This window comes from Gossypium hirsutum, chromosome A01 (genome assembly GCF_007990345.1).
Source record: "Gossypium hirsutum isolate 1008001.06 chromosome A01, Gossypium_hirsutum_v2.1, whole genome shotgun sequence".
Taxonomy (NCBI): domain Eukaryota; kingdom Viridiplantae; phylum Streptophyta; class Magnoliopsida; order Malvales; family Malvaceae; genus Gossypium; species Gossypium hirsutum.
In genome coordinates, this window is record NC_053424.1 from 33,838,744 (window position 1) to 33,863,965 (window position 25,222).

Below are 25,222 nucleotides of genomic sequence, written 5' to 3' on the forward strand. Positions count from 1 at the left end.
CAAAAGAAGAAAGAGCAAAGGCAGAATCGCCAAGGCAGTTAGAAGAACGGTGCAAATGGCTGGAAGAAAAGGTCAGAGCAATGGAGGTTTGTGATAGACACCCTGAGATTGATGCAAAGGATCTGAGTTTGGTCCCAGACTTAGTACTGCCATACAAGTTCAGGATGTCAGAATTTGAGAAATACAATGGAACGAGCTATCCTGAAGCTCATATCACTATGTTTTGCAGAATAATGATAGGGTATGTTCATAATGATCAATTGCTGATTCATTGCTTCCAAGATAGCTTGGCGGGAGTAGCTGCTAAATGGTACAATCAATTGAATCGAAACAAAATTAGTTCATGGAGAGACTTAGCACAGGCATTCATGAAGTAATACAATCATGTGACAGATATAATTCTCGATAGAATTACTCTGCAGAATATGGAGAAAAAGCCGAATGAAAGTTTTAAGCAGTATGCACAGAGGTGGAGGGAAATGGCTATTCAGGTTCAGCCACCGCTTTTGGAAAAAGAAACCACGATGCTCTTCATTAATACTTTAAAGGCCCCGTTTATAACACATATGCTAGGAAGTGCCACGAGAAGCTTTGCGGATGTGGTCATGACAGGAGAAATGATTAAAAATGCCATAAAAAATGGAAGGATAGACGCGAGAGAATGTGCTAAAAAGTCTATGCCACGGAAGAAAGAGAATGAGGTGAACAATGCGAACATGGGATATTCAAAGTCTATTATTGTGAGTCAACCAAAAGCAACAACTGCTGGTCAGGGTTCATCATGGCAAGAGTCAGAGACCAGGCAGAATAATGAGAAGATTCAATTTAGACCAATTCCTATGATGTACAAAGAATTATATCAAAGTTTGTTCGATCCACATGTAGTGGCACCTTTTTACTTGAAGCCAATACAGCCTCCGTTCCCTAAATGGTACGATGCTAATGCCTAATGTGAGTGTCACGCAGGAATTGTGGGTCATTCGATAGAAAATTGCACCACTTTCAAGAAACAGGTTGAGAGGTTTATCCAAATGGGCATTGTAAAATTCGATAATGCACCCAGTACTGAAAATCCAATGCCTAATCATACTGATGGCGGAGTAAATACGATAGATGGAGGATTTGGAAAAAGGACCAAGAGGGATGTTTCGGAAGTAAAAACTCCTTTAAGACGAGTTTGGAAGGAGATGGCAAGAAGAGGATTGGTTATTTCAAAAACAGAAAGAGATGATAATGGGATAGAGAATTATTGTGAGTTCCATCATGAAGAAGGATACAGAATTTAGGAATGTGAAGAATTCAGAGCTGTAATTCAGAGCCAAATGGACAGCAAGGAAATAGAGTTTTATGAGGAGATCAATGAGGAGGAATATATATGTGCGTCAGAGTCCACATCAAGTCCAAAAGTCAATTATCCTGTGGTTATTATCTCGCGTCCTAAGAATGAAGCAGGAGTTCAAATGGCACCGAAGATTATAATTCAGAAGCCCGTAGTTTTTTCTTACAAGGATAATGAGCAGGTCCCTTGGAACTATGATTGTAATGTGACTATTCCGGGAAAGGAGAATTTAGCTAGCCCGTCAAAGGAGGATCAAAATTTAGGGTCTCATACACGCAGTGGAAGGCGATATAATACCCGAACAGAACTGGTGGAAGAAAGAGAGATGCTGGTTGAGCAAAAGAAAGGAAAAGCAGTCGAACTTGATATACCTGTTAACGAACCAGTGAAAGAAGAAGAAGCTAAAGAATTCTTGAAATTTCTGAAACATAGCAAGTACAGTGTAGTGGAACAGTTACGTAAACAGCCGGCCCGCATATCTATATTGGCTCTACTCCTGAGTTCAGAAGTGCATCGGAGTGCATTGATGAAGGTGCTAAATGAGACATATGTAACCAACGATATTTCTGTTAGTAAGCTGGATCGGTTGGTTAACAACATAAGTTTAGACAACTTTATCTTTTTCAATGATGACGAGATTCTGCTAGGAGGGATGGGATCTGCTAAAGCTTTGCATATAACTACCAGGTGTAAAGGGTATACGCTGCCAGGGGTATTGGTAGATAACGGTTCAGCATTGAATGTGTTACCTTTGTCCACACTGAACAAGTTACCTGTGGATAGTTCTCATATGAAAGGATGTCAGAACATAGTACGAGCATTTGATGGCACTGAGAGGAGAGTCATCGGAGAATTGAGGTACCCTTGTTGATTGGACCAACCACGTATAAGGTAGATTTTCTAGTAATGGATATTAAGCCCTCTTACAACTGCCTGTTGGGAAGGCCTTGGATACATTCGGCAGGGGCAGTACCTTCATCGTTACATCAAAAGCTGAAGCTGGTATCAGAAGGGCGGTTGGTAACGATAAACATTGAAGAAGATATTATTGCGGCCGTAAACAGTGATGCGCCATATGTAGAAATAGATGAGGAAGCTATTGAGTGTTCTTTCCAGTCTTTGGAGTTTGTGAATGCAACATTCATTACTGAGGGAAGTAGAATTCTAGAACCAAAAATGTCCAAAAATATGATGATGGGTTTGCAGTTGACGGTAGGCCGAGGAGCTATGCCAGGAAAGGGGCTTGGAAGATGCATTCAAGGAAGAATTGCAGTGCCAATGTTAAAAGACAAACAGGATCACTTTGGATTAGAGTTCAAGCCAGATGCAAAGCGAAGGAAAAAGGAGCTAGAAAGAAGACAAGAAAGAAGAAGAGCTCGAATGAGTGGTGGGGAAATCAAGTGGGAGCCCATGATAATTCCTCATATCTCCAAAATGTTTGTATCAGGTGGCATTATTTATCCTGAACGGGGGATGTTGGAGAAAGAAAACATGGAAGAAGCATTGGGAGATGTGTACATTAATGCCATATTTGAAGAGGGAATTAAAGAGGGGATTTTGTCAAATATTCGTCCATATAAGCCTGGAAGTGTTCTAAACAATTGGACTGCAGAAGATCTTCTTGTAATTTTTAGAGCTTGCTCAGAGTAATGTTCAAAACAAACTTTTTGTTTTAAGCGTAGAAACAATAAAGATTTCTTTATGAAATAGGCTCATTTCAAACATCATTATTTCAATGAAGTACATTTTTTGCTATCATTTTGAGTAAATGTTATTCTTTTCACAAGCAATTGTGTTATCTAAATAATTATCTTAATTCTTTATTCAATTCATAAACATATTATACAAAGCAATAAATACCAAATTCATTCATTCTTTGTATATTTTTTGTACCTTTAATAGTTCCCTAGATATCAATGTCATGAGCGACGTTGTTACAGACTCAGAATAACTATTTGAGCGAGACATGTGTTTAGAGGGATCTCAGGACTTTGAAGATGACAGAGACTGTGATTTATCTCCAGATTTGTTAAGGATGGTAGAATAAGAGGAAAAGCAAATTTTTCCTCACAAAGAAACCGTAGATATGATGACTTTGGAGGAGGGGAAAGATGTAAAAATTGGAACATGCATAGCTGAAGAGACAAAACGAGACCTTGTTGGATTACTTCAGGAATTCAAAGATGTTTTTGCATGGTCATACCAGGATATGCTTGGTTTAAGTCCTGATATTGCAGTACATTGCCTTCCAATAAGAGAAGATTGCAAGCAGTACAATAGAAGCTTCGACGAATGAGGCCAGATATTGTCTTAAAGATCAAGGAAAAAGTTAAAAAGCAGTTTGATGCGGGATTCCTTCAGGTGATCAAGTACTCAGAATGGGTAGCTAATGTGGTGCCAGTTCCCAAGAAGGACAGCAAGGTGCGAATGTGTCTAGATTATAGAGATCTAAATAAAGCGAGCCCAAAGGACAACTTCCCTTTGCCTCACATTAATACACTAGTGGATAATACGGCTGGTTACTCGTTGTTTTCCTTTATGGATGGTTTCTCGGGGTATAATCAGATCAAGATGCATCCTGAAGATATGGGAAAGACTACTTTTATAACCTTGTGGGGCACGTTTTGTTACAAAGTGATGCCATTTGGATTGAAGAATGCTGGAGCAACATATTCGGGAGCCATGGTGACTTTATTTCATGATATGATGCACAAAGAAATCGAAGTATATGTTGACGATATGATAACCAAATCTCAAACTGAAAAGGAGCACATCCAGGTGTTGAGAAAGTTGTTCATGAGATTGAGGAAATTTCAGTTAAAGCTTAATCCAACAAAGTGTACTTTTGGGGTTAGATCCGAAAAGCTATTGGGTTTTGTGGTCAGTGAGAAGGGAATTAAGATTGATTCAGACAAGGTTCGGGCTATACAGGAGTTGTCTCCACCACGTACCCGAAAGAAGTTCGGAGTTTCCTTGGAAGATTAAATTACATTGCGCGGTTTATTTCTCAATTAACAGAGAAGTGTGCCCCTATATTCCGTCTTCTTAAAAAGCATAACCCAGGGGAATGGGATGATGAATGTCAAAAGGCTTTTGATAAAGTTAAAGAATATTTGTCAAGTCCTCCAGTATTATCACCCCCAAGTTCAGACAGGCCGTTGATATTGTATTTGACCGTGTTTGGTAATTCAATGGGATGTGTACTTGGTCAACATGACGAATCAAGAAGAAAAGAAAAGGCGATATATTACCTTAGTATGAAATTCACTGAGTGTGAGTTGAGATATTCGCCAATTGAAAAATTGTGTTGTGCTTTGGTTTGGACAACACGAAGATTGAGGCAATATATGTTGTATCATACAACCTGGCTAATTTCAAAACTGGATCCTTTAAAGTATATGATTGAGTCAAATGCCTTGAACGGAAGGATGGCTAAGTGGCAAATTTTGCTTTTTGAATTTGACATAATTTACATGAGTCAAAAAGTTGTAAAGGGAAGTGTAATAGCAAATTTTCTGGCTAGCCGAGCTTTAGAAGATTATGAGCCCTTAAATTTTGACTTTCCTAATGAAGAGATAGTGTATGTAGCAGCTACTGAAGAAGATAATACAAAAGGTCACTGTTGGAAATTGAATTTTGACAGAGCCTCAAATGCTGTGGGTAATGGAGTTGGGGCAGTTCTGGTATCCCCAGATGGAGATCATTATCAATTCACATGTAAATTGGATTTTGATTGTACAAATAATATGGCAGAATATGAAGCATGTATCATGGGACCCAGAGCAGCTATAGAACGCAGGGTCAAATTGTTGGAAGTATATGGAGATTCTGCATTGGTAATTTATCAACTTCGAGGTGAATGAGAAACAAGAGATTCTAAGCTAATCAATTATAGAAGGCTGGTGTTGGGGTTAGTTGAGGAGTTTGATGATATTATTTTCAATTATCTCCCGCGCAAAGAAAACTAGATGGCAGATGCTTTGGCTACTTTGGCTTCCATGATCAAAGTAAGCCGACAAGAGGATGTGAAGCCTATTCAGATGAGTATTTATGAGGCCCCGTCTTATTGTTATAATATAGAGGAAGAAGAAAGAGATGATCATCCTTGGTCTCAGGATATATTGCGGTATGTGAGAAATCGTGAGTATCCAGATCAAGCCACGGAGAATGACAAAAGAACGTTGAGAAGGCTCGCTTGCGGTTATGTATTTGATGGAGAGATTTTGTACAAAAGAAAGAAGGATCAAGTATTGTTGAGATGCGTGGATGCCGTAGAGTCGAAGAAAATCTTGGAAGAAGTGCACGAAGGTATTTGTGGGACGCACGCCAATGGATTCACAATGGCCAGACAAATTATGCGGTTTGGATATTATTGGCCTACCATGGAAGGGGACTGCATCAGTTATGCTAAGAAATGTGACAAATGTCAAATTTATGGTGATAAGATTCATGTACCTCCATTGCCCTTGCATGTTATGACTTCTCCATGGCCATTTTCCATGTGGGGCATGGATGTCATAGGGCCAATTTCACCTAAGGCTTCAAATGGGCACTGTTTCATTTTTGTAGTCATTGATTATTTACCAAGTGGGTGGAAGCTGCTTCGTACGCCAACGTAACTAAATCGGCAGTCAGTAGATTCTTAAAGAAGGAAATTATATGTCGATATGGAATGCCTGAGAAAATCATATCCGATAATGCACTAAAATTGAACAATAGTACAATAGCAGAGGTCTGTAGTCAGTTTAAAATCAGACATCATAACTCGTCACCATATCGTCCGAAGATGAATGAGGCAGTGGAAGCAGCTAATAAAAATATTAAGAAGATTGTGGGGAAAATGACCGAAATGTACAAAGATTGGCATGAAAAGTTGTCATTCACTCTTTATGCTTATCGAACATCTGTCAGAACTTCTACTGGGGCAACACCGTTCTCATTGGTCTATGGAATGGAAGCAGTTCTGCCCATTGAAGTGGAAATACCTTCTCTTCGAGTTTTGTCAGAATTAAAGTTAGATGAAGCAGAATGGATACAGTCTCGATATGATCAGTTGAACTTGATTGAGGAAAAGAGGCTAAAGGCTATTCAGCATGGACAGATGTATCAAAAGAGAATGATGCGGGCTTATGAAAAAAAGGTTTGCCCAAGAGAGTTTCATGAGGGAGATTTGGTTTTGAAAAAGATTCTTCCCATACAAAAAGATTTCAGAGGTAAATGGATGCCGAATTGGGAGGGGCCCTATGTGGTGAAGAAAGCTTTCTCTGGTGGTGCATTAATACTAGCCGAAATGGATGGAAAGAATTTATCTAATCCAGTGAACTCGGATGCAGTCAAAAAGTACTACACTTGACAAGGGAGGGAAGCCAAAGTGAAAACCCGCAAAGGGCGCTTTGAGACTTTCAAAAAAAATGGGGGGCAAAGTGAAAACCCGCAAAGGGCACTTTGATACTCAAATAAAAATGGAAAGGGCCAAAGTGAAAACTCGCAAAGGACGCTTTGAGACCCAATAATAAAAAAAGAAAAAAAGAGAAAAATGAGAGGCCAAGGTGAAAACCCGCAAAGGGCGCCTTGTGACCAAAGGGGATTTGAGTTGAAAACCCGAAAAGGGCGGCTCAAATATGGATCCAAAGTGAGGAGGCTGTGATCTTGATATACTTGAATTAACCATGAAGGGAATATGTTGCATCTTAGGGCATTGACAAAGTGCTTCTGATCTCTTAAACACATGTTGAGTTTGAATTGGTCTTCAAGAAGTTTTTACGGAGAAGCTCAGGTTAAGATAACAAGGGTACCTAGTCTTCATTTTCAGTAAATTAGTTATCTTTATCCTTTCTTTTTCAAGATATACATTCCTAAATTAATGGCCATTGTTGTTCTTTTGATAATTTACTTTGAATTCAAGGCTAATTTCCATTCTTGTTCATTAATCACAATTTGATTGCAAGCATGTTGCATTGACATAATGATGAATGAACTAGTGATGTTTTTACAATAGAAGTTTTGCATATTATTCTAGGAGTTTCTAAATAATACAAGAATCTGAAGTGAGATAATTGTTTAGAATACGCTCAAGTTCAAGGATATATTTGGATAAATCACTTTTTTTAGATCTCTGTCCAAATGATAATGGAGCAAACAGGCAGGATATAGTATTGATGATGCAATCTTATTCTCGAGAAAAATGAAATGACGTTCATACAGAGAGCAGAAATGCACATTTGGCTATAGCACCTGAGAAGTGAGGTAGTAGATTAAATAAAAGGAAATTCAACTATGAGTTACAATGTTTTGTCTCAAAAGCAGTAGTAGAAGGGGTGTTGGAATTACAGTGGGGCAAGCTCGCCAGACGAGATAGGTTGTTTCTTTGGGATACTTCTTCAAGAAGATGGTTGAGCAAATGCGTCAGTAACAGTATTAATGAACAACGAGTGACGATACCCTAATTTGTTAAAATGGAATCATCCTCATTTTTGCATATATTATTCATACCACATTTAGTTAGGAGCATTGGGTTATTTCGATCATAGCATCCTAATTATTTGGCCTAAGCATGTGCATGTAAAATGGAGTCTATAGGATAAGTCCCCCAGAGGGCAATGTAGCAACATTGGTAAAGATTGAAGATCTTATTTCCCTGAAGTTGCAGTGGAATAAATCCTCGCAGATGGAATCTTATCTTCATGTATCGGCAATGGAGAATATTTCACCACCAAGCCCTATCTCTCTGAGGTAGCAAGAGAGCAGGTTGAAGAATGAGTCTTATCTTCCTGAGGTAGCAAGGAAGCAGATTGAGAATTGAAGATTTTATCTCCCTGAAGTTGCAGCGGAGCAGATCTTCGCAGATGGAATCTTATCTCCATGTATCGGCAAGTGAGCAGATTTCACCACCAAGCCTTATCTCTCTGAGGTAGCAAGAGAGCAGGTTGAAGAATGAATTTTATCTTCCTGAAGTAGCAAGGAAGCAGATTGAGAATTGAAGATTTATCTCCCTGAAGTTGCAGCGGAGCAGATCTTCGCAGATGGAATCTTATCTCCATGTATCAGCAAGGGAGCAGATTTCACCACCAAGCCTTATCTCTCCAAGGTAGCAAGAGAACAGGTTGAAGAATGAATTTTATCTTCCTGAGGTAGCAAGGAAGCAGATTGAGAATTGAAGATTTTATCTCCCTGAAGTTGCAGCGGAGCAGATCTTCGCAGATGGAATCTTATCTCCATGTATCGGCAAGGGAGCAGATTTCACCACCAAGCCTTATCTCTCCGAGGTAGCAAGAGAACAGGTTGAAGAATGAATTTTATCTTCCTGAGGTAGCAAGGAAGCAGATTGAGAATTGAAGATTTTATCTCCCTGAAGATGCAGCGGAGCAGATCTTCGCAGATGGAATCTTATCTCCATGTATCGGCAATGGAGCAGATTTAATCTCGTCTTCCTAAAGGTGTTTGGAAAAGAGAAGTACCAAAAAGCCAAGAAGTTAAAATTCAATAAGACAAGCAAAATTGGTTTTTTGAAGTCTTTGCTCTATTCCCGTTACACGCCAATGAGAAAAGATGGGCAGCTGTAGTCAACCAATTTTGCCCGGGCCCATTTAACTTATGTAAATAAACCCAAATAAATTAAAATATTTATGATCATCATCAGACCCAAAATAATAAAAAGTAACCCAAACACATTATTACCCTAAAAACCTTTACATAAAATTAAAAGCCCAATCCTAATAAACCTAAAGTCTAGCCCAAATCTGAAAGAGCCCAGCAGAAAAGGGAATTTCAGCAGCAGCTCCTGGAATATACTAGAAGTGCACCAGAGAGACGATTTCTCACAGCTTTCACGAGGGAATTTCTTCGTACAGTCGGTGCATCATACCTGCAAAAGAATATACGAGAGAATGTACAGCCAAATGATAGAGGGAAAATGTATTTTTATTTTTCATTTTTTCTGTAAATTCAGGCTATAAAAAGCCTCATTTTGTACTCCAAAGATTACACACAGAGAATACTGTACGCATACTACACATTCATAAATCAAGCAAAAAGTTTTGAAAGGTGATTTTCCAGTTTTTTTTTCTTCTCTTCATTTCTCTTTTAATTAGTTTGAGGATTAGGCGCTAAGAGGAGCTCTCGATACCAATGATAGCCCAAACATCACAGACATGCGTAGATGTGGGTGAGGATTGAGCAATACTAAAATTTTGTTTAAATCCTTGGAGTTTATTTCATTTTTTCTTAAAATAATATCATAATATTCGTTTTTTTTAAAAAAGAAAGAGTAAAAGGAAGCAATATTATTGGATTTCTAAAATTGGGATCTCCGTTGATAAAACCCGATCATCATCCGCACTATTAGCCATCAAACTGATGAAGGTTAGTGGTTGCGCGATGAAAGGAGCCTTCACAGAACAGGATTTTTGTTTTTTTATCTGAATTTTGGAAAGAAAGCAAAGAAGGAGAAGAGAAAGATACTTACTAAGTCTTTTTTAAAAACTTGTTCAACTGCCTTCAACGAGGAGAATGGGTGCTCTTTACATACAGATGGTCCCCAAAACAATGGTGATTCGAATGCTAAAAAGAAACCCTAAAAAATTAGTTCCCAGGCTGTGATTTTCGGCTGTAAAAGGGGGCTGTGTTTTGGGGATGATGCAGAAAAAAATGGTTTAAATGCCTTAATTTTTTGAAACAGTGCCGTGTAAAACAAAAGGGGGGGAAAGGTCTGCGCATTCGCCCAATTGGAGACCCGACTCTATCCAGATGCGGCAAGGATGGAATATTTACGCAGCAGGCCCCTTCTCTTTGCGCTGCATAAAGATCTGCTCCCCTTTGCGCCTAAATTGCTTTATTCTCTGTTTTTAAATTGTTCCTCAGATTTGTATGTTTTGGCATTTTAGTCCCTGTCTTCATGCAATGTTTTAAGATTAGGAATAATTTCAACCATGGTCCCTGTGAAATCAAGTGTGTCATATATGAGTCCTTATTTCATTATTAATAGTTTATTTATTTATGCCAATTGTCCTTCTTAGTTTATTTTGATTGCTATTAAGTAATTTGCTAAATTTATGTTATAGTTTTAAATTTGATTTCATTTGCCTGTACCTGTTGAATTACTTTGTTGATATATTTATTCTTTTTCTTTCTTGTCATTTATATTATTTGTAATGTACATGTTAATTGTGTTATTTGTATTTTTAGTTATTTATTTGTTGTAATTTGGGGTACTTGAATTTCCATACGGTTGTACATTATTTTATGTAATGTTTTTATGTGTTATTATACATGTATATACTTCATAATAATTGGTTTTATTCCATGAATATTATCAATATTAAATTATTATACATATATTTAACTATTTTTTGTAAATATTTTCATATTTAATACTTTATGTAAATATTTTTCTATGTATATATATCTTCTTTTAAAATTATTTATGTGTATAATATTTTTTAAAAACCCTTTTAAATCATGTAATTTATTGTACTTCATATTATCCTTATGTTTTTTACATATATTCTGTTGCCTATATAGTATATATATTTACTTCATTTTTTATATACATTATTAATTTTATTTTTTTATTAATAATTATACCCAATGTTTATTTGTGTGTAAAAGTTTCATAAATTTATTTTGTACATTATTTTATATCATGAATTGTTATTCCTTCATATTTAATACATTTTTTAAGTTATCTTGTGAATTATCAATTTTTGAATAAACTTGTGTTTTAAATATTTTTGTATAATTTGATTTGAACTTTGAGATTTATAATAGTTATTTCAATAAACATATATCCCAAGTTTTATGCAAATGTGTCAACTTATATACATTATATGATCATTAATTCTTTGTTTTGTTTCATACATATTTTTGTATATCATTTTATTTTGTGTTATGACCGTGTATATTATTTTTATTATTCATTATCCATGCTTAAAGAATTTTTTGTTATATTATACCTAGAATGATTGTTAGACATATTAAGCAAGGTTTACTGTATTTGAGTATATTATTTCATATTTATTGTTTTTTTATAATACATTAAATATTTCATCAATTTTAAAATGAATAAACATGTTTTTAAGCAAATTTCTAAATTTCAATTATTTAAAGCTTTTGAAATAAGGCAATATCTAATATTTGGGGAATTTGGAAAAATTGTGCTCAATCGTACTGGGTATGACTTTTCCGATGAACCAAATATTTAGATAACCTTTTATACTTTTAATGTATGAGTTTTTTTTAAAAAAAAATTCGAAAATCAATTGTATCTTAAAGGTATAAGGGATCGTATCTAACCGTACTGGGTATGAAACCTCATATCTTTGGAACGAGAGATTTTTGATAGCTAATTTGAGTTATTCAAACATTTTTATATACCTCAGAAAATATTTTCTTTTAAAACTTTTTAAGGACAGCATCAAATCAATTTGGTACCAATTTTGGGCGTAATGAGGGTGCTAACCCTTCCTCATGCGTAACCGACTCCCGAACCCGTTTTCTATTTTTTTTACCTAAACCAAATTTCTTTTTCATTGAATAAAATGTTTTAATAGGTGATCCAATCACACCTAAATCAAGAGATTGGTGGCGACTCCACACTCGGTTTTACAAGTCGATTCCCATTGTTTTTAAAATAAAAAAGGGTTTCGACAGCTTGGCGACTCCACTGGGGACTGAACAAAGAGAGTCAGGCCATAAAATTGATTGTTTGCTGTCCTTTTAATTGAAAATTTGTTTTGAAAAAAATATGATCCTTTTAATTGCATTTGCTTGTGTAATGGTTGTGTTTCGAGTCTTGTTTAATAAATATGGCATTACATTGCATGACCGTTGTGGTTATACCTATTAAGTGGGAGTAAGAAACTATGCTTTCGTGAGGTTTTCACCTTCATATGGGCTAGTGGATTACTTCCGGGATACATCCGTACCTATGATTCCGTGAGATTTTCATCTCCGTGTGGTCATAGGGAAATGTATTCCCCTGAACCGAACTCGATCTATATGAGCCTATAATGGGTGAGGATTGAGGAATCTGCTGGTTCGGGTACCTTTACTCTAGAACCGAGCTTTATATAGTGAACCTTAAGAACTATCCTTAGGTAGAGCCGCGTTGAACCTTAGTTATTACCCATTTGTGTGTTATGATTATTTTTGTTGTTACACTTGTGTTTTATTGCGCATATTTGATACTAACTTGTGCTTTGTTTTGATTGCGTTTTGCAGACATTGCATACTAAATGAGGTGTTGGTTCGTATTCGATTGCTAAGTTAGAAAGTTTAACATGAAGAATGAATTTCTTAGTAAAGTTGAGGACAATGCGGCCGTCTGTGCATGGCCGAGAAGTTACAAACTGAGAAAGAGGATAGCCTGACAGAAGGATATACATCAGAGTTGCAGGATTTTACCCGCATCATTGTGGCACAGAATGAGCTGCAGGAGTTGAAGGATATATGGACTAGTTGGGATGAGGGCACTAAACAGTTGTTCTACCAGAGTTATGGTGATATACCGTACTTGCTCGATGTTAAGGTGGATAAGCGTTTGTTTCGAGGTATGGCTCAATTTTGGAATGCTACTTATAATTGTTTCACATTTGGAGAAGTAGATTTGGTTCCTACCTTAGAAGAATACACTACTTTGTTGAGGAGCCCAAAGGCTCAAGTCAGGAAAATTTATGCTAAGCTTACTAATAGTCAAACTTTTGCGGAGTGGTTGGTGAATATTTCGGGGATGAGTGAATCTTGGGTCACTGCTCGAATTCAACAGAAAGGGGATAGTAAGTGTATTCCTTGGGAAAATTTGAGAGATCTGATTTTGACGCACCCAGATGAGAAGAAAAAGGTTGAAATTTTTGCCTTAAGCATCTATGGGTTGGTGATTTTCCCTAGGGCTTTAAGACATGTTGATGAGACAGTAACTGATTTATTTGATCGTCTCGGGAAAGGAGTCACACCTGTACCTGCAATATTAGCCGAGACATTTAGATCTTTGAGCATGTGCCGGACGGCAGGGGAAAGTCGATTTATTGGCTGTGCGCAATGGTTAATGGTATAGTTTCACGGGCATTTTCGGAAAGTAGATAAGGTATCGTATCGGGTTTTCTCCGAAGGTTACTCCTCGTTAAAAGAAGAAATAGTAATGCAAAGGAGAAAATATTTCGGAAGAGAAATGGATGGAAATTCTCCAAAATCTCAAGGAAGATGATGTAGAGTGGAGGGCTTTCTGGATGGTTCCCGATGAAATCTTGTATCGATGTGGAGACTATAATTGGGTGCCATTATTAGGAATCTGGAGAGCTACTGGATATACTCATTTACTTGCATTAAGGCAGTATAAGTCGAGGTAGTTCATACCTACGACGCACGGGTTAACTCAGTGTAAACTTCCATATAAAGGAGACCATTATAGGAAGAAGGTTCGAGAATTGTCTGATGCTTGGAGGCAGATGCACCGGATGAAAAGGCTGACTGTTGGTTCTATGGTAACACCCGAATATAATGGATGGTTTAGGAAAAGGGTCAATGACAATATTCCTAGACCAAGTTCGGAAAGTGCTCGGGCAACTGAGGAACGGTTACAAATTGCCCCGTCGAAGTTAAAATTATAAAGCAGGATTTTGAGAAGAAGAGTTTTGAGTTCGGGAAGAAGATTGAGCAGTTGGAAGAAGAAAGGATGCACTTGAAGTTAGAAGTGGAGATTCAAAAGTCAGAGGCAGAAAAGTTACAGAAAATGAAAGTAAAGTTGAGGAAGATTTGGAAAGTTTGAAAACAGATTATAAGAAGCTGCGCTTATCAATGAGGACCACTGGGCTAGGAAAGACTTCGGAATAATGGCGCCAGGAGGTTCGAGAAGAAAGGGCTAAGGCAGATCAATGGGAAAAGAAATACCAGGAGGCTCAAGCTCAAATGAAGCCTTGGAAAGAAGTTTATCAGAGAGTAAGAATGAAAAAGATGAATTAAGAGCCAGAGTAGCCGAACTTGAGAGATCTTTGTGTTTATACCGGAATCGCAATTCTGTGACAGAGTTGAAAGCAAGCTTAAGTAAAATCGAGGAGATGAAAGGAAAAATAGAAGAACTAGAAACAACATTGCAGAATTGTGAAATGGGGATTGATTTCTTGGAGGCAAACGAGGAGTAATGGAAGAATCAGCTTCATTACTCTCAAGAACAAGTGAGAAACAGGGACCACATCATGGGAGAAGCTGTAACGCAAATTCGAGAAGTAGCTGACTACTTGTAGTCCTTGGCAGTACAGGCAGACGTATTAAGTGTGAAGTATGAGCTGGAGTCAGACAGGGGACAGGAACTAGCTTCATTACTTAAGAAAATTAAAGCCCTGAGTGTTAGGGCGAAGTCATATTTGTAACTCAGTTTATGTAAAAGTTTATTTTCTAGTGAAATTTTCTAAAAGGAATTGAATCAGAATTGATGCTCCTTTGCATTCATGCATTTGCATTACATTACATCATATGCATTAAAAATTATAATAAGATTCTAATTAATTAAAAATTATTTCAGTAATGTGGAAATCAACCAAAATACACCAAATACGCATCCCTACGGTATGACGAAAAAGACTAAGTCAATGGACAAAAGATTGGAAAAGTTAGAACAAATACAAAAGGATATGCAAGAGTAAATGCAGTTACAGATGCAAGAACGGCTTGATAAGATGCAGCAAGAGATGAAAGAACAGATGATGGAGACCCAAAGAGAGATGATGAGTCAGTTGTCCCAATTGCTGATGGGAAGAATGGATAAGGGAAAGGGTCCAATGATAATATGGGAGAAAGTAATGAAGACCCCCAATATCCTCCTGGCTTCACTCCTGTTCATATGCAGACACAACCAGAAATTAATTTGCAGAAGCCATCTGTTACAATCAGGCCTCAGCAGTTTCAAGCTGGGGTTTCGGTTCCCATGAATTTTTAAGCTAGTTCAGGTTATAATCCTAGTAATAACTCACATAATCCAATAGTCCCTGATTTGGATGAAATTGCAAAAGAAGAAAGAGCAAAGGCAGAATCGCCAAGGCAGTTAGAAGAACGGTGCAAATGGCTGGAAGAAAAGGTCAGAGCAATGGAGGTTGGTGATAGACACCCTGAGATTGATGCAAAGGATCTGAGTTTGGTCCCAGACTTAGTACTGCCATACAAGTTCAGGATGTCAGAATTTGAGAAATACAATGGAACGAGCTATCCTGAAGCTCATATCACTATGTTTTGCAGAATAATGATAGGGTATGTTCAAAATGATCAATTGCTGATTCATTGCTTCCAAGATAGCTTGGCGGGAGTAGCTGCTAAATGGTACAATCAATTGAATCGAAACAAAATTAGTTCATGGAGAGACTTAGCACAGGCATTCATGAAGCAATACAATCATGTGACAGATATAATTCTCGATAGAATTACTCTGCAGAATATGGAGAAGAAGCCGAATGAAAGTTTTAATCAGTATGCACAGAGGTGGAGGGAAATGGCTATTCAGGTTCAGCCACCGCTTTTGGAAAAAGAAACCACGATGCTCTTCATTAATACTTTAAAGGCCCCGTTTATAACACATATGCTAGGAAGTGCCACGAGAAGCTTTGCGGATGTGGTCATGACAGGAGAAATGATTAAAAATGCCATAAAAATGGAAGGATAGACGCGAGAGAATGTGCTAAAAAGTCTATGCCACGGAAGAAAGAGAATGAGGTGAACAATGCGAACATGGGATATTCAAAGTCTATTACTGTGAGTCAACCAAAAGCAACAACTGCTGGTCAGGGTTCATCATGGCAAGAGTCAGGGACCAGGCAGAATAATGAGAAGATTCAATTTAGACCAATTCCTATGATGTACAAAGAATTATATCAAAGTTTGTTCGATCCACATGTAGTGGCACCTTTTTACTTGAAGCCAATACAGCCTCCGTTCCCTAAATGGTACGATGCTAATGCCTAATGTGAGTGTCACGCAGGAATTGTGGGTCATTCGATAGAAAATTGCACCACTTTCAAGAAACAGGTTGAGAGGTTTATCCAAATGGGCATTGTAAAATTCGATAATGCACCCAGTACTGAAAATCCAATGCCTAATCATACTGATGGCGGGGTAAATGCGATAGATGGAGGATTTGGAAAAAGGACCAAGAGGGATGTTTCGGAAGTAAAAACTCCTTTAAGACGAGTTTGGAAGGAGATGGCAAGAAGAGGATTGGTTATTTCAAAAACAGAAAGAGATGATAATGGGATAGAGAATTATTGTGAGTTCCATCATGAAGAAGGATACAGAATTTAGGAATGTGAAGAATTCAGAGCTGTAATTCAGAGCCAAATGGACACAAGGAAATAGAGTTTTATGAGGAGATCAATGAGAGGAATATATATGTGCGTCAGAGTCCACATCAAGTCCAAAAGTCAATTATCCTGTGGTTATTATCTCGCGTCCTAAGAATGAAGCAGGAGTTCAAATGGCACCGAAGATTATAATTCAGAAGCCCGTAGTTTTTCTTACAAGGATAATGAGCAGGTCCCTTGAACTATAATTGTAATGTGACTATTCCGGGAAAGGAGAATTTAGCTAGCCCGTCAAAGGAGGATCAAAATTTAGGGTCTCATACACGCAGTGGAAGGCGATATGATACCCGAACAGAACTGGTGAAGAAAGAGAGATGCTGGTTGAGCAAAAGAAAGGAAAAGCAGTCGAACTTGATATACCTGTTAACGAACCAGTGAAAGAAGAAGAAGCTAAAGAATTCTTGAAATTTCTGAAACATAGCAAGTACAGTGTAGTGGAACAGTTACGTAAACAGCCGGCCCGCATATCTATATTGGCTCTACTCCTGAGTTCAGAATGCATCGGAGTGCATTGATGAAGGTGCTAAATGAGACATATGTAACCAACGATATTTCTGTCAGTAAGCTGGATCGGTTGGTTAACAACATAAGTGCAGACAACTTTATCTTTTTCAATGATGACGAGATTCTGCTAGGAGGGATGGGATCTGCTAAAGCTTTGCATATAACTACCAGGTGTAAAGGGTATACGCTGCCAGGGGTATTGGTGATAACGGTTCAGCATTGAATGTGTTACCTTTGTCCACACTGAACAAGTTACCTGTGGATAGTTCTCATATGAAAGGATGTCAGAACATAGTACGAGCATTTGATGGCACTGAGAGGAGAGTCATCGGAGAATTGAGGTACCCTTGTTGATTGGACCAACCACGTATAAGGTAGATTTTCTAGTAATGGATATTAAGCCCTCTTACAACTGCCTGTTGGGAAGGCCTTGGATACATTCGGCAGGGGCAGTACCTTCATCGTTACATCAAAAGCTGAAGCTGGTATCAGAAGGGCGTTGGTAACGATAAACACTGAAGAAGATATTATTGCGGCCGTAAACAGTGATGCGCCATATGTAGAAACAGATGAGGAAGCTATTGAGTGTTCTTTCCAGTCTTTGGAGTTTGTGAATGCAACATTCATTACTGAGGGAAGTAGAATTCTGGAACCAAAAATGTCCAAAAATATGATGATGGGTTTGCAGTTGACGGTAGGCCGAGGAGCTATGCAGGAAAGGGGCTTGGAAGATGCATTCAAGGAAGAATTGCAGTGCCAATGTTAAAAGACAAACAGGACGCTTTGGATTAGAGTTCAAGCCAGATGCAAAGCGAAGGAAAAAGGAGCTAGAAAGAAGACAAGAAAGAAGAAGAGCTGAATGAGTGGTGGGGAAATCAAGTGGGAGCCCATGATAATTCCTCATATCTCCAAAATGTTTGTATCAGGTGGCATTATTTATCCTGAACGGGGGATGTTGGAGAAAGAAAACATGGAAGAAGCATTGGGAGATGTGTACATTAATGCCATATTTGAAGAGGCAATTAAAGAGGGGATTTTGTCAAATATTCGTCCATATAAGCCTGGAAGTGTTCTAAACAATTGGACTGCAGAAGATCTTGTAATTTTTAGAGCTTGCTCAGAGTAATGTTCAAAACAAACTTTTTGTTTTAAGCCTAGAAACAATAAAGATTTCTTTATGAAATAGGCTCATGTTCAAACATCATTATTTCAATGAAGTACATTTTTTGCTATCATTTTGAGTAAATGTTATTCTTTTCACAAGCAATTGTGTTATCTAAATAATTATCTTAATTCTTTATTCAATTCATAAACATATTATACAAAGCAATAAATACCAAATTCATTCATTCTTTGTATATTTTTTGTACCTTTAATAGTTCCCTAGATATCAATGTCATGAGCGCGTTGTTACAGACTCAGAATAACTATTTGAGCGAGACATGTGTTTAGAGGGATCTCAGGACTTTGAAGATGACAGAGACTGTGATTTATCTCCAGATTTGTTAAGGATGGTAGAATAAGAGGAAAAGCAAATTTTTCCTCACAAAGAAACCGTAGATATGATGACTTTGGAGGAGGGGAAAGTTGTAAAAATTGGAACATGCATAGCTGAAGAGACAAAACGAGACCTGTTGGGTTACTTCAGGAATTCAAAGATGTTTTTGCATGGTCATACCAGGATATGCTTGGTTTAAGTCCTGATATTGCAGTACATTGCCTTCCAATAAGAGAAGATTGCAAGCAGTACAATAGAAGCTTCGACGAATGAGGCCAGATATTGTCTTAAAGATCAAGGAAAAAGTTAAAAAGCAGTTTGATGCGGGATTCCTTCAGGTGATCAAGTACTCAGAATGGGTAGCTAATGTGGTGCCAGTTCCCAAGAAGGACACAAGGTGCGAATGTGTCTAGATTATAGAGATCTAAATAAAGCGAGCCCAAAGGACAACTTCCTTTGCCTCACATTAATACACTAGTGGATAATACGGCTGGTTACTCGTTGTTTTCCTTTATGGATGGTTTCTGGGGTATAATCAGATCAAGATGCATCCTGAAGATATGGAAAGACTACTTTTATAACCTTGTGGGGCACGTTTTGTTACAAAGTGATGCCATTTGGATTGAAGAATGCTGGAGCAACATATCAGGGAGCCATGGTGACTTTATTTCATGATATGATGCACAAAGAAATCGAAGTATATTTGACGATATGATAACCAAATCTCAAACTGAAAAGGAGCACATCCAGGTGTTGAGAAAGTTGTTCATGAGATTGAGGAAATTTCAGTTAAAGCTTAATCCAACAAAGTGTACTTTTGGGGTTAGATCCGAAAAGCTATTGGGTTTTGTGGTCAGTGAGAAGGGAATTAAGATTGATTCAGACAAGGTTCGGGCTATACAGGATTGTCTCCACCACGTACCCAAAAGAAGTTCGGAGTTTCCTTGGAAGATTAAATTACATTGCGGGTTTATTTCTCAATTAACGGAGAAGTGTGACCCTATATTCCGTCTTCTTAAAAAGCATAACCCAGGGGAATGGGATGATGAATGTCAAAAGCTTTTGATAAAGTTAAAGAATATTTGTCAAGTCCTCCAGTATTATCACCCCCAAGTTCAGACAGGCCGTTGATATTGTATTTGACCTGTTTGGTAATTCAATGGGATGTGTACTTGGTCAACATGACGAATCAAGAAGAAAAGAAAAGGCGATATATTACCTCAGTATGAAATTCACTGAGTGTGAGTTGAGATATTCGCCAATTGAAAAATTGTGTTGTGCTTTGGTTTGGACAACACGAAGATTGAGGCAATATATGTTGTATCATACAACCTGGCTAATTTCAAAACTGGATCCTTTAAAGTATATGATTGAGTCAAATGCCTTGAACGGAAGGATGGCTAAATGGCAAATTTTGCTTTTTGAATTTGACATAATTTACATGAGTCAAAAAGTTGTAAAGGGAAGTGTAATAGCAAATTTTCTGGCTAGCCGAGCTTTAGAAGATTATGAGCCCTTAAATTTTGACTTTCCTAACGAAGAGATAGTGTATGTAGCAGCTACTAAAGAAGATAATACAAAAGGTCACTGTTGGAAATTGAATTTTGACAGAGCCTCAAATGCTGTGGGTAATGGAGTTGGGGCAGTTCTGGTATCCCCAGATGGAGATCATTATCCATTCACATGTAAATTGGATTTTGATTGTACAAATAATATGGCAGAATATGAAGCATGTATCATGGGACTCAGAGCAGCTATAGAACGTAGGGTCAAATTGTTGGAAGTATATGGAGATTCTGCATTGGTAATTTATCAACTTCGAGGTGAATGAGAAACAAGAGATTCTAAGCTAATCAATTATAGAAGGCTGGTGTTGGGGTTAGTTGAGGAGTTTGATGATATTATTTTCAATTATCTCCCGCGCGAAGAAAACTAGATGGCAGATGCTTTGGCTACTTTGGCTTCCATGATCAAAGTAAGCCGACAAGAGGATGTGAAGCCTATTCAGATGAGTATTAATGAGGCCCCGTCTTATTGTTATAATATAGAGGAAGAAGAAAGAGATGATCATCCTTGGTCTCAGGATATATTGCGGTATGTGAGAAATCGTGAGTATCCAGATCAAGCCACGGAGAATGACAAAAGAACGTTGAGAAGGCTCGCTTGCGATTATGTATTTGATGGAGAGATTTTGTACAAAAGAAAGAAGGATCAAGTATTGTTGAGATGCGTGGATGCCGTAGAGTCGAAGAAAATCTTGGAAGAAGTGCACGAAGGTATTTGTGGGACGCACGCCAATGGATTCACAATGGCCAGACAAATTATGCGGTTTGGATATTATTGGCCTACCATGGAAGGGGACTGCATCAGTTATGCTAAGAAATGTGACAAATGTCAAATTTATGGTGATAAGATTCATGTACCTCCCTTGCCCTTGCATGTTATGACTTCTCCATGGCCATTTTCCATGTGGGGCATGGATGTCATAGGGCCAATTTCACCTAAGGCTTCAAATGGGCACTGTTTCATTTTTGTAGTCATTGATTATTTTACCAAGTGGGTGGAAGCTTCTTCGTATGCCAACGTAACTAAATTGGCAGTCAGTAGATTCTTAAAGAAGGAAATTATATGTCGATATGGAATGCCTGAGAAAATCATATCCGATAATGCACTAAAATTGAACAATAGTACAATAGCAGAGGTCTGTAGTCAGTTTAAAATCAGACATCATAACTCGTCACCATATTGTCCGAAGAAGAATGAGGCAGTGGAAGCAGCTAATAAAATATTAAGAAGATTGTGGGGAAAATGACCGAAATGTACAAAGATTGGCATGAAAAGTTGTCATTCGCTCTTTATGCTTATCGAACATCTGTCAGAACTTCTACTGGGGCAACACCGTTCTCATTGGTCTATGGAATGGAAGCAGTTCTGCCCATTGATGTGGAAATACCTTCTCTTCGAGTTTTGTCAGAATTAAAGTTAGATGAAGCAGAATGGATACAGTCTCGATATGATCAGTTGAACTTTATTGAGGAAAAGAGGCTAAAAGCTATTCAGCATGGACAGATGTATCAAAAGAGAATGATGCGGGCTTATGAAAAAAAGGTTCGCCCAAGAGAGTTTCATGAGGGAGATTTGGTTTTGAAAAAGATTCTTCCCATACAAAAAGATTTCAGAGGTAAATGGATGCCGAATTGGGAGGGGCCCTATGTGGTGAAGAAAGCTTTCTCTGGTGGTGCATTAATACTAGCCGAAATGGATGGAAAGAATTTATCTAATCCAGTGAACTCGGATGCAGTCAAAAGTACTACACTTGACAAGGGAGGGAAGCCAAAGTGAAAACCCGCAAAGGGCACTTTGAGACTTTCAAAAAAAAATGGGGGGCAAAGTGAAAACCCGCAAAGGGCACTTTGATACTCAAATAAAAATGGAAAGGGCCAAAGTGAAAACTCGCAAAGGACGCTTTGAGACCCAATAATAAAAAAAGAAAAAAATGAGAAAAATGAGAGGCCAAGGTGAAAACCCGCAAAGGGCGCCTTGTGACCAAAGGGGATTTGAGTTGAAAACCCGAAAAGGGCGGCTCAAATATGGATCCAAAGTGAGGAGGCTGTGATCTTGATATACTTCAATTAACCATGAAGGGAATATGTTGCATCTTAGGGCATTGACAAAGTGCTTCTGATCTCTTAAACACATGTTGAGTTTGAATTGGTCTTCAAGAAGTTTTTACGGAGAAGCTCAGGTTACGATAACAAGGGTACCTAGTCTTCATTTTCAGTAAATTAGTTATCTTTATCCTTTCTTTTTCAAGATATACATTCCTAAATTAATGGCCATTGTTGTTCTTTTGATAATTTACTTTGAATTCAAGGCTAATTTCCATTCTTGTTCATTAATCACAATTTGATTGCAAGCATGTTGCATTGACATAATGATGAATGAACTAGTGATGTTTTTACAATAGATGTTTTGCATATTATTCTAGGAGTTTCTAAGTAATACAAGAATCTGAAGTGAGATAATTGTTTAGAATACGCTCAAGTTCAAGGATATATTTGGATAAATCACTTTTTTTAGATCTCTGTCCAAATGATAATGGAGCAAACAGGCAGGATATAGTATTGATGATGCAATTTTATTCTCGAGAAAAATGAAATGACGTTCATACAGAGAGCAGAAATGCACATTTGGCTATAACACCTGAGAAGTGAGGTAGTAGATTAAATAAAAGGAAATTCAACTATGAGTTACAATGTTTTGTCTCAAAAGCAGTAGTAGAAGGGATGTTGGAATTACAGTGGGGCAAGCTCGCCAGACGAGATAGGTTGTTTCTTTGGGATACTTCTTCAAGAAGATGGTTGAGCAAATGCGTCAGTAACAGTATTAATGAACAACGAGTGACAATACCCTAATTTGTTAAAATGGAATCATCCTCATTTTTGCATATATTATTCATACCACATTTAGTTAGGAGCATTGGGTTATTTCGATCATAGCATCCTAATTATTTGGCCTAAGCATGTGCATGTAAAATGGAGTCTACAGGATAAGTCCCCCGGAGGGCAATGTAGCAACATTGGTAAAGATTGAAGATCTTATTTCCCTGAAGTTGCAGTGGAATAGATCCTCGCAGATGGAATCTTATCTTCATGTATCGGCAATGGAGAAGATTTCACCACCAAGCCCTATCTCCCTGAGGTAGCAAGAGAGCAGGTTGAAGAATGAGTCTTATCTTCCTGAGGTAGCAAGGAAGCAGATTGAGAATTGAAGATTTTATCTCCCTGAAGTTGCAGCGGAGCAGATCTTCGCAGATGGAATCTTATCTCCATGTATCGGCAAGGGAGCAGATTTCACCACCAAGCCTTATCTCTCCGAGGTAGCAAGAGAACAGGTTGAAGAATGAATTTTATCTTCCTGAGGTAGCAAGGAAGCAGATTGAGAATTGAAGATTTTATCTCCCTGAAGATGCAGCGGAGCAGATCTTCGCAGATGGAATCTTATCTCCATGTATCGGCAATGGAGCAGATTTAATCTCGTCTTCCTAAAGGTGTTTGGAAAAGAGAAGTACCAAAAAGCCAAGAAGTTAAAATTCAATAAGACAAGCAAAATTGGTTTTTTTGAAGTCTTTGCTCTATTCCCGTTACACGCCAATGAGCAAAGATGGGCAGCTGTAGTCAACCAATTTTGCCCGGGCCCATTTAACTTATGTAAATAAACCCAAATAAATTAAAATATTTATGATCATCATCAGACCCAAAATAATAAAAAGTAACCCAAACACATTATTACCCTAAAAACCTTTACATAAAATTAAAAGCCCGATCCTAATAAACCTAAAGTCTAGCCCAAATCTGAAAGAGCCCAGCAGAAAAGGGAATTTCAGCAGCAGCTCCTGGAATATACTAGAAGTGCACCAGAGAGACGATTTCTCACAGCTTTCACGAGGGAATTTCTTCGTACAGTCGGTGCATCATACCTGCAAAAGAATATACGAGAGAATGTACAGCCAAATGATAGAGGGAAAATGTATTTTTATTTTTTATTTTTTCTGTAAATTCAGGCTATAAAAAGCCTCATTTTGTACTCCAAAGATTACACACAGAGAATACTGTACGCATACTACACATTCATAAATCAAGCAAAAAGTTTTGAAAGGTGATTTTCCAGTTTTTTTTTCTTCTCTTCATTTCTCTTTTAATTAGTTTGAGGATTAGGCGCTAAGAGGAGCTCTCGATACCAATGATAGCCCAAACATCACAGACATGCGTAGATGTGGGTGAGGATTGAGCAATACTAAAATTTTGTTTAAATCCTTGGAGTTTATTTCATTTTTTTCTTAAAATAATATCATAAGATTCGTTTTTTTTTAAAAAAAGAAAGAGTAAAAGGAAGCAATATTATTGGATTTCTAAAATTGGGATCTCCGTTGATAAAACCCGATCATCATCCGCACTATTAGCCATCAAACTGATGAAGGTTAGTGGTTGCGCGATGAAAGGAGCCTTCACAGAACAGGATTTTTGTTTTTTTATCTGAATTTTGGAAAGAAAGCAAAGAAGGAGAAGAGAAAGATACTTACTAAGTCTTTTTTAAAAACTTGTTCAACTGCCTTCAACGAGGAGAATGGGTGCTCTTTACATGCAGATGGTCCCCAAAACAATGGTGATTCGAATGCTAAAAAGAAACCCTAAAAAATTATTTCCCAGGCTGTGATTTTCGGCTGTAAAAGGGGGCTGTGTTTTGGGGATGATGCAGAAAAAAATGGTTTAAATGCCTTAATTTTTTGAAACAGTGCCGTGTAAAACAAAAGGGGGGAAGGGTCCGCGCATTCGCCCAATTGGAGACCCGACTCTATCCAGATGCGGCAAGGATGGAATATTTACGCAGCAGGCCCCTTCTCTTTGCGCTGCATAAAGATCTGCTCCCCTTTGCGCCTAAATTGCTTTATTCTCTGTTTTTAAATTGTTCCTCAGATTTGTATGTTTTGGCATTTTAGTCCCTGTCTTCATGCAATGTTTTAAGATTAGGAATAATTTCAAA